The sequence below is a fragment of the Uloborus diversus genome, chromosome 10 (assembly GCF_026930045.1).
Source record: "Uloborus diversus isolate 005 chromosome 10, Udiv.v.3.1, whole genome shotgun sequence".
NCBI classification, from domain to species: Eukaryota; Metazoa; Arthropoda; class Arachnida; order Araneae; family Uloboridae; genus Uloborus; species Uloborus diversus.
The window spans coordinates 12,029,066-12,043,296 of NC_072740.1; positions in this window are offsets into that span (position 1 = coordinate 12,029,066).

Here is a 14,231-nt window from a genome sequence, read left to right on the forward strand (position 1 = left end):
TAGCATATATATATATATATATATATAAAATCGAAATTCTGCAGAGAACTTAGCCTTAGTGAGAAAAATTCGTGACTCTCTTACACTAATTACTGTGAAAATTTCGGGACTCTGAGTTAATGTCTTCTGCTCTGACAAAGACTTGAATTTTTGAGATTTTTTGAAAAAGATCAAATAAAGAGAAAATTAACAAAATATTTCAAATTCCACTGAACTTTGAGCTTTAGTGCTGTAATTTTGTAACTTCCTAACACAAACTACTGTGTAAAATTTCAAGTCTGTGAGTTAATTATTTCTGCTCTGTCAAAAGGCCTGAATTTTGAGAATTTGATTTAAAACTTCTTAAATACGAGTGACACATTACAAAGTTACTACACTATCTAATACGCTGCAATAATTCGAATTGTTAATCACATCAACGACATCAGACCACCCCTCGAACCATGATAAGGGGAAGAGGATTCAATGCCTTACCGAAAAAACTAACGTTTTTACACATACGTCGGCGTGATTTTCCCATAAAATTTCGTTGAGTTAATGCCCTTTACCCCTACCCCCCCCCCCCCCCCCACTCCCTCCACCCTGGAAATAACGAGCCTGTCTTTAAACTTCTAACACAAATTAATATGCAAAGTTTCCTATCTCTGGATAAATTCCATCTAGCAAGAGGTCTAAATTTCAAATGAAAGAAACTTTTTTTTTTTTACTTCCTTTTGCGAAGTAAAGGAAGTATTGTATTCGCAAAAAAATTATGATCCCAAAGTATGCCTTAATTTCCATTTTGCTCGCCCCCGGATGAATGTTGAGGTTTTTTTTTTTTTTTTTCAACCCGACCACACGTGGATATATGCCTAAGAATTTATAGACATCCCAAATATCCATTTTGACGATCCCCGAATTAATTACAACGAGTTTTCTCGTGACGTCTGTATGATATATCTGCGTATGTAAGTATGTATCTCGCATAACTCAAAAACGGTATGTCCTAAAAAGTTGGAATTTGGTACATAGACCCCTAGTGGGATCTAATTGTGCACCTCCCGTTTTGGTTGCATTCGAATGTTTCTAAGGGGGTCTTTTACACCTTTTCGACTGGAAATCATTGTTAATATCAATGCATACTCAAGTGGTGCTAAAATTTGGCAAAGACTTGGCGACATATCGCCAAGCTTTTGGTCGTCAAGTGTTTTCGCTAATTTGACGACAAATTTGACTTTAAAAAAAAATGGTTTCATTTTGGCCACTATTGGTGATATTTAGAGAGTAAAACCATTGAATCACATTAAAATGTCCAACATTGGGAAAATTAATCTGTATAAAAAGGTTTCTCTTTCTTTCTTTTTTGCTTCAGTTCGCAACAAACTTGGGGCAAAAATATTTAAAGTGTTTCTTTGCTTACTCTAAGGCACTACTATTATTATTAAATTGGCGTAAAAGGAAGTCATTATAGATGCACACATCAGCTCGTTTTTATCGTGTTGATGTGGATAGAGATTCAAAATTTACAAGGGCTTTAATTATAATCTAATTGCATGAAAGAACAAGTTTGATTGAAAATTAAAGTTGTTTACGGTTACAGAAACTTCTTTGGGATATGACAAAAAATTAGAGCTGCATTTAGGATATAGATTTCTATTTATTGATGAAAGAAAATATAAAATGACTTGCAAAACTTGTTAACATTGCGGCATTAAAACTACAAAATGTAGGGTCTGGTGGGGGAAAGTGGTCAATGGGGTAAAGTGGTCATAATTCAAATAAATGGCTATACCTTAAAAATAAATGTTCGAATGAATGTGAAAATTTTATTTTAGAGTAGTGCAGTTAGAAACTACATTTTGAATACAAAATTTTACAACTGTCAAAATTTTATTTGGTAAAAAAAAATATTTTGAGTGATTATGAATTTTTTAAAAATATAAACACCTTTTTAAACTTCCTTGGGAAATTTTGTTTCTTAGAATTATGAACAGATTGACTGCGCAGGAAGCTTCCTACATGTCTCAAGAACTCATACTCATTAGCAGTTAGCTGAATCTCTTTTGAATAATTTTTTAGAACAATTTTAGTAAGATGGGGTAAAGTGGTCATAATATTAGGCTTAACGAATATTGTTCTTTTAAAATCACTTAATCTTTAAGTATAAGGCAGGTATCAATTAAATATTAATTTCACTTAATATGTATTGTTTTTACAGTAAACAAGGTTAAATATATGAGTATATGCGCATGCATACGCATATACTCGTGTAGGCAGGTATATATACGTATTCACATAAATGCACCAATAAACACGTATTTGGGTATCTCGTAGTATTTTTTATCTATACAGATATACATTCGACTATACACGTATATACCCGCTTATACTCGTACATATACTAACACTTATATACTCAGGTAGACACGACGTATATACACGTACATACTCGAGCTGACACTTACATACTAGCATATGATATACATGCATGCAGGGTGAGTTTAAACTCTTGGGCAAATTTTTAAAAGGTGTTAGAGAGGAGTATAAGAAGCAAGAATCATAAGAAACATATGGCCACAAACTCAACGCTGACGCGCTACATGCACGCAAAGCCAGAAACTAATGAATGCAAAACAGGTCAAAAATTTATTACAAAAAAGACAATTTTACACAACGACTTAAGAAAGTTTTAAAGTCATTGATGAAACTTGCGGCCGGCATCTGTAATACATGCGTCGTAATCACTCTGTTGCAATTACGAGACTCTTGAAAAACTTTCATCCGTCGCTGCGCCTTTGTTGCGATGCGTGTATTAGAGCTACTACAGGCCTTACTTTTTAACAACTGTCTAAATATTTCTTAAGAACTAAAATGTCGGGTAAAATCATCTTTGTGTAACAAATTTGTGACATGTTTTCATTCCATCGATTTCTGGCTTTGTGTGCATGTAGCGCGTCAGCGACCATAAGTTCCTTATGATTCTTTGCTTCTTATCCTCCCCTTTCACACCACTTAGATTTTGCCCAAGATCTTGGATTCACTATGTAAGCATACATGTATATTAGCGGATATACTCGTAGATATACGTGGATACATGTACTGATGTTTACACGTAAATGTACGTATATACGTCTAACAAGTATATAATCGTGTTTACACGTAAGCATACGTATATACTCTTACTTCCACACACACACACACACACACACATATATATATATATATATATATATATATACGCACGTACCAAACACGCACTGGATATATCCACGAATTAACTCGTGTATACCCGTATATGTATGTAAGTACACTACTGGCCGTTAAAATTGCTACACCAAGAAGGAATAATCTGAATGAAACAAAATTTTGCACACGTGATGGCAACATTGACACTAGAAAACGATTACAAAATGAAAGCAAAATGATCATTTATTACTGGAAAAATCTCACATGAATGGAGATTTAAGTACCCTGTTGCGCCACCTCTAGTTGGAATTTAAGAACCGATACGGTCGAGCATTGAGGTACAGCAGTTTCGTGCGATGTCTTACGTCTTCTCGTACCACAGTTGCTGTAAACGCGCCACTAATTTGATCAAATTTACAGGATGTCCAATTTACCGTCTCAAGTGATCCCAGATATGCTCAATTTGTGACAAGTCACAAATCGCAGACCAGAGAAAGTGATAAGCGAAAGAGGAAATCCCTTTACACCCTTGCTGTGTTTGACCGAGCATTGTCATGTTGAAAAATGGTTCCTGGGAGCCCCGTCTTGAGTGCTAACACGTATGAGTTTGATCGAATGAGTGGCACGTTTACAGCAACTGTGGTACGAGATGACGCAGGATATCGTAGGAGACTGTTTTGTCTCAATGCCCGATTGTTTCGCTTCAAGTACATCGTACATTCACGCTAGAGGTGGCTTAACAGGGTACTTAAACCTCCATTTATTCGAGATTTTTCCAACCATAAATGATCAATTTGCTTTAATTTTGTAATCACTTTCTAATGTCAATTTTATTATCACGTATGTAAAATTTATCTTCATTCTGGCAATTTCTTCTTGGTGTAGCAATTTTAATGGCCAGTAGTGTATCTATGTACACTTATATATGCGTATATACGTCGACTATACACGTATATACTCAGAAACTCAGGTATGCACATATATACTCGAGATACATGTGCAAACACGCAAATGATGTTCGTTTTGCGCGTATATACTCGCATATACACGTGACTCGTATATACTCGTGTAGACACGTATACACTCCTGTAGGCAATCACGTATACATGTTTATACGCTCGTGTATACACGAATATACTTGAGTAGGCACATGCATGCATGTATCTGATGTATACATGTATTTATTTATATATGAACATGTTCACTCTTGTTTAAACGACACGTATATACTCGTGCATACCCGCATATACTCGTACATATACTTGTAACTATAAAAATAACCAAAATATACAAATAATAGGGTTATTTGTAACAGTTTTGTAGTTGCTTTTAACTATGACCACTTTACCCCATGCTATGACCACTTTCCCCCACCCCATGGGGTAAAGTGGTCACAAATACAAAGGGAAATGAAAATGTTATTAAACTACTTAAATCAATATTTTTTTCCTGAAATTCAATGTACGTGTTCTTTAATAATGCAATGTAAAATAATAACAAAAAAAGTTGAAATATTTAAAGAATTTATTGTATTTATTATCCACCTAAGTTGAAAACCTACGATTTTATGACCACTTTACCCCACCAGACCCTATATTTTCAAGCAATTGACGGGATCAATTATATTAAAACATTTTTGGCAAGTAGTTTCTTGAATTGATGCATAAATGAATTTATACGCATGCTTTGCTCCGCCTCTAATGCACTGTAGCAATCTAATTCTAAAGATTTCTATGATGAGACTTTGCTGTACGGGAGACCGGGGTAAGTTGTTACATTCGAATTTTAAATTAACCGCCAGTAGAAGTTGTTTTTCCTTGCACTAGATGATAGCACTCACCTATCTGCATTCCCTGAGGGTCACTGGAGTGCTTGCAGTCAGTAGCAGGCAGGGCTGTGGAGTCGGAGAGTCAGAGTCGGACTGATTTTGGGGTAAAGGAGTCGGAGTCGTTAGAAAACATGCCGACTCCGACTCTGGGCTTCTTTTTTTCTTTCCTTTTCACTGACTCTCCTTGCATTTTTTAAAAACTGACTACCAATTGGTTCGATTACATGTATAAAAAGATACTAATAAGAAAATAACTGCCATTATGGCAATCAGCTAGCTTGAATGCTTACCGAACCTTCTGCAGCCGTCCACTAGTTTGCTTGCTTTTTAACTTAACTAATAGCAACTGTCAGCAAAAGGATTTGTTGCCTAACATTTTCACGTAATCACTTTCAAATAAAAATAGAAATATAGTGTTTTGTTCGATCTCAGTTATAAAATAGTAAAAAAAAACGTAACAAATTAGTAAGTCGAGCTTACTAATTAGCTAAGGTTGAAAGCTAAGTAGCTAAGGTTGAAACGTTTAAGGGTGATTGGCAAATTCAAAGAAGTTCTGGCGCGAAAGCACGAATCCAAAAGATTATATGAAATAATCTTATCTTTTTTCTCTTTATTAAGACTATTTCTATAAGCTTGGTTCTCACTAAAAAGTATGGAACAAAATAAGTGTAAATGATTTCTTGATTACAACACTCAATAATTGCAGTTAATCTTAAAATCTTCAGATTAATGTTAATTCTAAAGCAGTCAATAAAATTTAAATTAAAAATTTAGCGAAGAAGAAATATAGGTGTAGTAAAAGCTATTAGTACAAATTTGTATACGCATTTTGTGTAAAATTAGCTCCTGACGTATATGTGCCCTATTTTCGTTGGAATTTTATTGATGAAATATAATTTAAAATATATTCGCGAAAATTTTCAGAATTAAAAAATATATATATTTCTTATAAACTCTGAAATTAACTTTGGGTGTCATCTACCAGATGGGTGTCACCCGGGGCAAACCACCCCCTCTCAAGAACTTGGCTTTAGAAAAAAAGCTTTTTTTCTCTCAAGTTACAGCTTTCAAAAATTGAAAGCACACGATTTGATCAATATCTATTTGTTAAATATTAAAAGGGGGCAAATTACAGATAATCCTTTTCAAATTTTTTGAAAGGCATTTTTAAGTCACCTCACTTTTTAACTCGTAACTATTGCAAAATTTGATTTTTAAACTGAATTTCTAACGTTGTATGCGTCTTGGGTTTACAATGAAAAACAAAATGCGAAATTTTCATGAAAAGGAATTAATATTTCAATCTCTGGTTTACAGGTTTTCCCCCTTCCCCTGAAGGGAGAGAGGGAGTTGAAAAAATACAATTAAAAAGAATTTAAAAAATCCGGAGTCGGAGTCGGGCGTTTTAAAATCCAGGAATCGGAGTCGGGGTCGGCTATTTTCCTTCCGACTCCGCAGCCCTGGTAGCAGGGACAGTGCTCAAAGAAAATGGTTTTTTGAGCCTGGAAGTAATTTTTCTTTCCGCTGTTACTTTCTACTTGTGACGAAGTCGCTGCAGATAACGGATTGATTTCTATACCATGGGAAAGCCTACATTTTCAGGTAAGTGCTAATATATTTAAAAGTGTTGTACAAATATATAATACCAGTAATATGTGCCAAGATTTGAAGTAGCGTCATATAGGGCAAGTTGTTAGTTTTGTTGGGGTTAGTTGTTATAAGTAACAACTTGCCCCATACAAGTTTTAATTTAATATTATGTTTTCATTTTAACGGTGACATGGCGGGGGACTATAAAAACAAGACGGACAGGGGCAAAACACCTAAAGAAACATACCTGGAGGTGGATAAGGAAGTAATGTCAGGTAGTTCATTACGAAAGGTAACAGATCAACACGAAATAAAATTCATAACAATACAGAGATTCTGCAGTAAGATGAAAAATGGTGGTAAGTAGTATTTCTGATCTGTTTCATTGCATGATATAATTAATGTAAAATACTGTAGTTGGATGACGATAATAATAATTCTGGTTTCTTTCAATAAATTATTTAATTTATTGTTAATATGCATGGTTGAATAAATAGCAAAAATGATAAGAATAAATAATGTATTATTCGAATGTAGGTCTTTTCCAACACTGCAGATAGTGAAAACTGCTCGCAAGCGGAAACCATAGTTCAGCGCCACTTTAACAGATACACCAGTAAAAATTGTCTCTAACAGTGAAGAAATCGATAGACACAAAGACTAAAAAAGTGCAAAAAAGTGAGTCCAAGCAGTGCGCCTTTGAATGTTTCCATTGCATTTTTTTTTTTTTTTTTTTGAGTTGCGTCACTTGTTTTCCGGAACACATCTAGAAGTTTATCCAAATCATTCTCTGCACATAAGTAATAATTACCGAAAAATGTTTTAAAATGAAGAAAAGTTAAATTTAGAGAGATAGTAATTAAATATAGAGAACTGAAAAGTTATACCAGTTGTTCTGAATATTTGAAGGTAAAAAGAATGGAGGAAAAAATTAATTTTCTCAAAAGATTCTAAAAGCATGATAAGAAAAAAAAAGTGGAAAAAGTTACTCAAGGTATCAATTAAGGCAAGCCCAAATGCATTAAGTTTTTTACTGCAGCTGCAAAGTTTTGCATTTCAAACAAAATATGAGGGAGTTTGAAAATTTTAGTGTGAGAAACAAAAGCTGTAAAATATTTTCGGTAAAGAAAAAACTAGGGTTTACCATGATGCTTTTTATTCAAAATTAAGAAAAATAGGAACATAGCCAAGGTGGAGAACCCAGAATCTTATCCTTTCTTATTACACCACCAAACAAAGCCTACATTACGTCTTTAAAGCTTTGATTTTGAATAAACTTCGGGGGGTGCAAGTTGTTAAGAACAGACAATGATAGCTCTGTAGCAATTCTCCAATTGTTCTGCTTAGCTGTCCCATGGTCCATTAATATCATAGGAGGACTTTGTCATTCAGGCTGGTATAAGATCACACCATTTACTGGCTCATCTGCCAATCTTCGACTCACTACTTCAATATTCACATCATTGTAGTCTTGCTCCAATTCCAATGAAGCTGCATCAATAAGAAAGAATCCCATTTGTAAACTTTTGTTTAAGTTCTGTTAGCATATGTTATTCCTTTTGACATCTTGGAAGCATAATGAATTTTCATGGCAAGTTTATAAATGGCAGAGCTACAAACAACTCTCAATATCCCGCCTGCTGCAGGTATATTTATATCACTAGATCAGTCTTACAGAAGACACTGCACAGAAACAGTTGCAAAATGACTCAATTAATTAGAGACCCTAATTTGCAAATTCTGAAAATTTTGCATTAATCAAAATTCAAGATGTTGCAATTTTTAAACAGGAGTGAGTAATTGTGAAAATAATATTTCAAACATGAAATGAGGATCAAAAAAGCACAAACATATAATAAATTTTATTATTTAATTTCATAACATTCTTAAAATTTATGTCACACTTACTTTTACAGATCTTACATATATATCTTACAATATTTTACACTGAGGCCTTTTATGAAGCATTTTTAAAAGTTTTACAGATCTTACAGATATACCTTACAATATTTTACACTGAGGCCTTTAATGAAGCATTTTAAAAAGTTTAGTTCCATGTTTTTAGTACATATGAGGCAGTGAGAAGCAAAAGGATCTAAGTGGCAAAATTAAAAATTTGGATATAACCAGTACACATGGTAGGTGACCCTCTCCTCTGCCTTGGGGCAAGAGATGGTACTAATAGCGCTCATAAGTGCTGGTGTACAGCATGATTTAGAAAAAAAATTTCAATGAAAGTCTACCTAGGATGTTATCTTTAAACGCGTTTTACTCAAAACTTGAAAATGTCCACTTACATCCCTTTGCTTCTCACTGTCTCATATGGATCAATTAATAATTAAACAAAGGGATAAAATACTAAAAAACAAAGCTTGAAAATATGAAAACATTTGTTCTAATGTAAATTGATTAAACCCAACATAGTAAAATAAATACTATGTAGGTAAGCATAGAAAAACAGATCTACAAGAGAGGAAAAGATTGTAACTGGTATCTTTTATAACTGTCTTTAACAAATGATGTATATTTTTATAAAGTGCATTATGATACACGTGACTTGTTTACACTTAATTGTTAAAACACTTCCAAAAACAAATACTAGTTACCATTAGTGCCCCCTCATGAAAAATGTTTAAACATTCAAAAAATTCAGAAAATAAATCTTTGCTAGTTGGCTGAAGATTTTAATGTCTTTTACGTTACATACAAGTTTTAAAAGAAAAAAAAACTTATACTGACTTCTGCAAGTTACTGAAACAATTAAAATGCAGAATTCTTCAAAAATGTTTTCTGAGGTAAAATATGACCCACAATAAGCACTGTCAAGAAAAAACGTTTTCATTCTTGACTAAACTTTGAAACATTGTTTTAATTGCTGTTTTAATTTCCAATGAAGAAAATAATTATTAATTCGGTTTCCCAGCCACAGCTTACTTTAGCAAGAAGTTAGAAAAAGTTAAAATCTTACAATAATCATAAAATATTAAGACAAAACAAAAGAAAAAAAAGTGCACATTGGAAATTTTGAAATATTCAAACCAGTGGCAGAAATATGTAGATAGTGTCAACCTTTCAAGAGAAAAAAAACACAAAAACACAAAGGAAATAGAAAATTAATTTTTGGACTTATTTACATTAAATGTCTATTTAAATTTCATGTAATTTACTGATCTTAATAAAATATGATTTAAAAAAACTTTCGCCAGTAATGCTAATTTTTATTTTTGTGTAGATATGTCACACTTTCTAATATTACATAATACTTGGCAGTGTGTTTTGATAGCCATAAGATTTCAGCTCTTTTGAATGAATCAGTTTAGGTCTAACTTAGTTAAACCATCCTGACACAGATAAAACTTTTCTACACAAAGATTTGTTTCATACAAAAACGAATTATGAAGAGAAAACAAAAGAAAAAAAAATAGTGGGAATGCTTCACCTCCAAGTTTAACGATAAAATATTTAACAGCAAACCTATAAATAAAATAATGAGTTACATGATACACAAAAAATTTATGCTGGAAACATCTTTAAAATACTTATGAAAGTGTGTGATAACAAAAAACTTGTGTAAAACAAAATGAAACAAAATAAAAACAAAACATTTCAGAGCAATTCAACCATTTAGGGGAGACTGGGGATACTTGATCCCCACTTTAGTTTTCAATTTTTTTTCTCTGCTGCAAATTATTATTATTATTTTTTTTTTTAATGTAAACAAAGGTAATTTTTTCCTCTACCTGACAGTATTTTTTTAAGCTGAAATGAAACAAATAGTTTTGGTAAAATATTTATTTTTTCAATAATTTCATGAAGGGATCATGTATCCCCACAACAAGGGATACATGATCCTTTCATGGGGGATACTTGATCCCACTGAGGGAATACATAGACTTTTCATTAGATTTGAAATTTATTTATGGATTTTAGTTTTCTACATAATGTTTCTAAAAAAATAATAATAAATTTCTAATTTTCTTTATTAGAATATTATAATACGAACACAAAATAACATTGTTTTAAATTCCACTAGGAGATTTGCAAAAAAAAAAAAAAAAATGTACACAACTTTAATGAATTTATGATACTTTTGATCAATTACTTATTCTCCAACATAGTTGTGAACAATATACTTTATAAATAAAGCAAACAATTTTTTCAAAGTAGCATAACAAAGCTAAAATTATAACAAATAAAAAAAAGGATGATAAGCACAAAAATCAACTTACTTGGTTCTTGTCTTGCGATAATCAAATTAAGAGTTTTATCAAGTGAATTAATTTTAAAAAAGAGGGAAGAAAATGTAAGTATCAGTATACTTATAAAAATAAAAGAAAACCTAGCATATGTTTTCAAAACCTGAAAAATCAAATGTCACACAACTTGTTTGTTGTAGTTCTTAAAGTTCCGCTCAACTCAACTGGATGTAAGCAACTTAACACATTCATTCTCATTTACTACATTTTTGTCAATTTTTCAGGAAAAATGGATTGATTAAGCATATTACCTTTTTGCTTTAGAAAACTTGTTTCAAATTCTAAAAATCCAGCTATGCATTCTATCTGCTAATGGGTCTACATAATGGGCAACCATATTGCCAGTTTTTATGTTTAAGTATAACTTGAACATAATTGTCAGGTTTCAAATCTCTACTTAATGATTTTGGTACATTTTTGGCTGTGGGATCATTTATCCCAAGGGATCAATTATCCCCCCAGTTTCCCCTACAGTAATGGAAGTGTTGCACATAAAAGTGGCATTTTCAAACAGACAACATTATTATATATATATAAAAATTGAACACTTAAAATTTTATGAACAAAATGTTATATTATAGTGCCTAGAAAGCGTAGTGTGCGGACCACCACTTGAAGACAAATTTGCAGCAATCCGTTAGAGGGCAGTGCGGTTAGGGAGAACGCTACTTTTGATCGGAAATTACATTAGTTGATGCAGGATTTAGTTATACAGTTGAACTTTCATATCGAACTTCCGCATATCAAAATTTTCTATATATTGAAATCACAGCAAATTTCTATGTTCATTACATAGAAAAATTGTTTCTGTATATCGAAAATATCTCTATATCGAATTTTTTTTTGAGAAATTCGTAGTTTTTTTTTTTCACTTTAGACTGTTTGTCTCATGAAAAATGAAGGTTAGGAGAGAAAACTATGCTCACTAAAGGTTGCTACTAAACTCATAAGGAATCTGGGATTGAGGGGTGTGTAGATATGTCGTTCTTTCGTTAAATTCCCTCAAGATATTTTCAAATCTTAGCTGTAGCCAGTAACATTGCAAAATCAGATTCAAGTTATCCCTTTTGTCTGTTGATTATCATTCCTAGTCTTTTTAGCTGCAATAAAAATCATTCAAGTTAAGTAGATTAATTTTTTTACTTTTCTCTCATTTACATAGTCAAAATGAAAATCCCCTAATGTTGCAGATCAAGTTGAATTGCCAAAGAATGAAGATGCGTGAAGGCGCAAAAATGTAATTTCTGTTATTTTTTTAATTATTAACTTTCATTTATTTGGATGCTCATATCAATGAGAAATTAGGTATATTGGGTTTCATACACGAAAATTAGCTTGAATTTTAATGTTTCAGGAGATTTTTAGAATAAAATAAGATTGTTTCTATGCATTGAAATTTCTATATATTGAATTTTTTTCCAGCAATTTGCTACTTTGATATATGGAGGTCTAACTGTAATTCGGTTCTGTGTTAATGTTGTTCTTCCACATTTCGTGAAAAATTTAAGAAAAAGTTTAAAAATATTTTAATGGACACATCTAAGTCGCACACTAAGTGAAAAAAAAAACTACATCTAATTAAAAATCAGGGCGCAAAAGTGCTTACGGATCAGGCAAAGAAAACACTTTGCTTTTCAAAGTTCTTAAAGATGAGGAAAGCTTAAGAAATGGAACCCTTTGATTCCTTCTAAACATTTCAATGCTGTAATTTGCGCCATACCCCCCCCCCCCCCCTCCTCAGCACCCCTGAGCAGCTTAGAGTAAATTGCTCGAATGGTTGATTTATCGAGATGACCGATAGCTTTTTTTTAATTGCAGATCTTAAAGTGCAGATTTAGTTATGGGTGACTCTCCTACCCCCCCCCCCCAAAAGCGAAAGAGCACTCCCCCACCAAAAGTGACAGAACAATCCCTCATAAAAAACAATAGAGCACTCCCCCTCCCCCCAAATTTTACAAAGCCCCACCGCACCCCAAAAAATTCCCCAATGAGACTGAAATACTTTTTAAACACCTCTAAAAATTTTGATGGTTTAGTCGGCACCCTGACCACTACCCCTCCCCCTTAAACCTCGACATTTTTACTTTAGCTTTAGCTGTAGTTATTAAAATTAATAGCTGGAATATTTACTTTCCAAGATGGCCGATAGATTTTGATAATTGCGAATGTTTATGCAGACAGTTTAGCTATGGGTGCCCCTATTCTAAGAGAGCACACACATCCCTATCCCCAAATTTTAAGAAGTACCCCAGCTCCAAGAAATTCTAGTCCCCAAAAATGAAACTTTTATCTTTTTAAACCACCCTTTGTAAAAATGTGAGATGCATAAACAGAGTCATACCGCCCCCCCCCTCACTTTAATAATAATTTTTAGAATTAAATTGCTGAAATATTTACTTACCAAGATGGACAACTGCTTTTCTACATTACAGACACTAATATACAGATAGTTAATCTATGGTTGTTTCCCAAGGGTGATGGCACAAATTCCAACCCCCCCCCCCCCATTTTAAGGGGAATCCTCCCAGTAGTGGCATTTTCCAATAATCAGACTAAAATCCTCATTCCAGCCAAAATCTCCATTTCCATTCACTAAAATCCTCACCAGGAGGGAGCCATCAATCCCTCCCCCCCCCTTACCCGCTCGGGGTTGGCACCCTTCCTTTAGCTATTATTTTTAGAAAAAAATACTGAAACATTTAATAAAAAATTAGAACTTATTGCTGTTCTATGCAGAAACTTTTGCTAGGAATGCTTATCCCAAGAGTGATGGCATCCCCTCTCACAATTTTACAGCCCACCCCTGCCCTTTGAAAATGTGCATTTTAAATTCTAAATGACAAATCAGCAATACATTTGCAAATTCAGACTGCACATTTTAGCAAATGATATATTAATTAGCCAAAATAATTCAGAAGCAGTTTTAACAAGGAAATAAGAGACACGCATTTCTTCAAAAATCCTCTTTTAACAAATTTTACTTCCCAGTTCCTTTTTTTTTTCAGGAAGGATGAAAAATCACAACAATTGCTCTAATGAAATATCTGTTGAAATAAAGTAAAATACAAAACCATTATCGCTTACAAACTAATTTTAAAGTTTCAATAAATTATTTTTAAGAAATTGCTTATAAAGTTTACAGTGTACTATATTCATGTAATGTTTGTGTGGCTTCGAAAAATAAATAAACACCTGTGCCACATATAGAACTTATTTGAGAATCTATCTTTTACATTGAAATAAGCTCTATCTGAAAAACAGAGATTTTAAGTTGCAAAATTAAGCATGTGATCGCTGATGTAAAATGAGTCTGATTGAGAAACATAGCGCGCTCTTTGGGCACATCCTAATCTGGATTTTCCCCAGATTTGACTTTACCTTTTGTCCATCGA